Here is a 3,987-nt window from a genome sequence, read left to right on the forward strand (position 1 = left end):
GAGAAGACTGCAGGAGCTCGTTTTTCCTCCAGGGTAACAGTCAGTACCGGGGACTGTCGTGCTACGCGTACCCCTCCTATCCCTGTGATGGTGCTACTTGCCGGTATTGTGGGCCAGTCTTTCGGGTATAGGGCTGAGTCGATAATACAGGAGTCAGCCCCTGTATCAAGAAGCGCCTTTTTTAATGTGAGGGAGTGTTGCTGCCAGGAGAGGGTACATTGTCGCCTCGGCCTCTCTGAGAGGTTAAGGACCAGCAGTGTTATGCCGCCTGTAGAACCCAGTTGTCCTCTCTGCTGTGGTCGGCTGTGTCGAGGGGGGGGCGCGGGCGATAAACGCGGTATCGGTACCAATTGAGCAATCCTTTCACCTTTTGGAATAGTTAATGGGGGAAACTCAGTTCGTGCCAAAATAAAAATCTCGCCCGTGGAATCTGGGTCCAGGACACCTGGTTCTATACGTAGTCCCAATAGTGATGCTGATGAGTGGCCTAAGATGAGGCCTCCTACGGGCAGGTTGTTAATCAGGAGGGGGCCCGACATGCCTGTTGGAATGGCATGAGTATCCGTACTAAACAGTGTCACGTCTACTGCTGTTGCCAGGTCGTATCCGAGGCTGCCAGCTGTTGCAGGGGTGAGGCAGGTGCTGTCTGGGCGACTACTTGTGTCCTGGCGCGGCTCGTCCTCGCGCTGTCTTTGAAGTTTCCTGGCCCCTGGCGCCTGCGGCATGCGCTGGCATTGTGAGTAGATGACTGGCACGACCCGCACCAAACGCCTGGAGCCTGACATTCACGCCGAATGTGACCTGGCTTTCCACACCGAAAGCACTTCATCCGGGCATTGGGTGGTGCCGCGCGATTCTGCACTACCGCCGCTTGAAGGAGTGCAAGAGCAGCTAAAACCTGATTTTGGACCTGAGACTGAGCAGCCAGCCCCTCCCCTATTTTATTTAGAGCTTCTACCATAAAAACCTGGCTACCTACTGGCATAGTCATAGCCTTGTCCAATAAATCTTGAACACCCCAGTTGCCAGGGGCTGTGGCAATAAGTGAACGGGTAGTGTGATTGCCATTCTGTATAATGCACTGTTTAAGTAATGCGTCTTGCATATGTTCTGCAATTCCTGCCTTGGACAGCGCTTGCATTAACTTGTCTACAAAAGCACCAAGTGTCTCATCCCTACCTTGTCTAATAGCCATGTACATGGGGGGACCTCCCGGCTCACGAATTTTGTCCATGGCTCTCTTGGCTACCCGCATGGCCTCCCGCAATTTGTCAGAACCCATTGCCGCCTGGTCTTCTACCCTAATGTGTGACCCTGTTCCTAGTAGCTCATCTAGTGCAATGCCTTGAAGTGGATCGCCTTGTGGGCGGGGCAGGGCCACAGAGGCTGCCGCTTCCTCCCCCCAGCAGGTGTCAAAAGTGAGTCTTTGATGGGGGGTATAAATCAAACGAGCAATGCCTTTTGATGTCTGCAGGCAGCAAAACAGCCGAATTGAAAAGGTAATCTAACATTTGTTTTGCGGGCTCACTAATAACGCCAAATTGCGCGACTGTAGAGCGAAGTTGAGCCAAAAGTTTCCAATCTACTTGTGTAATTTCAGCGCACTGGCCCCCCCCCGCCTGTGGGTGGAAGATAACAGGAAAGGCCATGAGCGGCGGCACTTGGCTCTGAGCCGCCTCCGCCATGGTAAGATCTCCGTTTTCCAAGCCGTGCTTTGCTAGGGCAGCCCATGCCTCCCGTCTCTCGCGAGCCATAGCCTCCGCAAGGTCCGAAAGGGCACCGGGGAACGGCTCCGTGGCTAAAGGAGACCGGGAGGGTGCGTCCGGCAGCTGTGGCTGCGACGGGAGTGAGGGAGGGAGCGGGAGAGCAGTTGGGGCAGGCGGCACAGGGGGGGGGATATCCACCGTAGAAAGGACGGGGGGGTTGGGCGCGCTAGGATCATAAATTCGGTTAATATCCTGAGCCGCACAAGCATTCTCAGCCACTCGTTTTTCTGCCTGCACCATCAATAACTCATTCTGAACAATCTTCCAATATTTGGACATTTTTTTGGCGAGCTTATCGTCATCTAAGACTAAGTCCCATAATTTGTCACCATAGCCGCGCCATTCAGAAAGGTGGTGAACAGAGTGAGGATCCTTAAAGAACCCATGTGTTTGGGCATGGGTTAACAGAAGCGGTAAATCTTTGTCTAAATCTAAACCCTTAATTCCCCGTCTGCGCAAAAATGCAGTGAATAGATCATACGCCGCTTGCCTGTCCATATTTACCGGTACCGTTGCAACCCCTCAGGCTTCGGCAGCGCGTAGCGGCGGAGGCGGCCGATGCAGCCCTCCGGGCTGAAGCGGGCAATACGATCCCACCGATGTGGCGAGCGAAGCGCGCAGCAGCCGTCCGAAAGGACCCGTCCCCAACGCGACTCTTGTGGGGGGTGAGCTGTCGCCTGTTTCGGGCGCCAGTTGTTGGAGCCGCGGAAGACAAGCCTCATGCTATCATGGTCAGCAAGTCTCAGTTTATTGCTTCCAAAGTTATCATACTTATACAGACAGTAATTAGCTCATACATATGCACAAAGCAAACATTTTTATTGGTGCCTACATTCTTACCTAAGTACTACACACATGTCTCTTAGCAACAACCACAAGTTCCTTATCATGTCCTTCAGTTCCCTTATCTTGCAGCTGCAACTTATCACATAAGCAGGATGTACATTCTGTTGTTGCATTCCGACCTTGATGTCTAAATTCCAACCAGCTGCATAGCATCGTGGCCTTTTCTATGCAGCCACTCTGTAGCAAGACTCTCCACACATGACCTTTTCCAATTTGACCAAGGTTTGGTTTAGGGGTATTTTTAGGGTTAGTCTGGAGGCAAAGGTCACACTGCCGGGCCACTTGAGTGATAGTGACATATAAGTTACTGGCAGTGATCTTTCCAATCAAGTAATTATACAAAGCGTCAATTCCCCAGTGTGTTTTCTGATGTTCTTCTCTTACTAATGGCCATAGTAAATGAGAGGGGATAACCAGTTTACCTTCTGCTGTAACCGCCCATCCCTCCTGGTTATATGTTCCCTTTTGATCCTCAATTAACATTCTGTCCTTTTTATTGTACACAGGCTTACCTTCTAGAGAGATTTGGCCATCGGGAATCAGGACTCCTTCTACTGTCACCTCACCTTTTGCTGCTTCTTTTGCCTCTCTGTCCGCCAGCTCGTTTCCCCCTTCCAATTCTGAGCTCACTTTCTGATGTGCCTTAATGTGCATGATTGCCACTTTTTCAGGCAGTTGAACTGCTTCTAGCAGCCGTATTATTTCTTGTGCATGTTTAATGTTCTCCCCTTGTGAATTTAACAGTCCTCTTTCTTTCCAGATGGCTCCATGAGCATGTACTACCCCAAATGCATATCTTGAGTCTGTGTAAATGTTTATCCTCTTTTCTTTTGATAGCTCTAATGCACGAGTTAGGGCAATTATTTCTGCCTTCTGTGCAGAGGTACCTGCTGGTAACGATCCTGATTCGATCAAGTCTCTGGATGTGGTAACTGCATACCCAGCATGTCGTTTTCCATTCATGATGTAGCTGCTCCCATCGGTGAACCTGGTTTCTGCATCATCCAAAGGGGTGTCTTTCAGGTCTGAGCGGCTGGAGTAAGTGGCTTCAATGGTCTCCAGGCAATCATGATGAATTGGCTCTCCTTGGTTCCCGCTAAGGAAAGAAGCTGGGTTGACAATGTTAGTTACCACTATTTCTACATCGTCTTGTTCTACCATGATAGCTTGGTATTTCAGGAATCGTTGTGGGGAAAGCCAATGGCCTCCCTTTGTTTCCAGCACTGAGGATACTGTGTGAGACACTAGCACAGTCATTTTCTGGCCCAGGGTGAACTTACAGGCTTCCTGAATGTTCAGCACAACTGCAGCCACTGCCCTGAGGCAACCTGGCCATCCTTTAGCTGCTGCATCCAGCTGCTTGGAGAGATAAGCA

Source organism: Sylvia atricapilla, chromosome W, assembly GCF_009819655.1.
Source record: "Sylvia atricapilla isolate bSylAtr1 chromosome W, bSylAtr1.pri, whole genome shotgun sequence".
NCBI lineage: Eukaryota > Metazoa > Chordata > Aves > Passeriformes > Sylviidae > Sylvia > Sylvia atricapilla.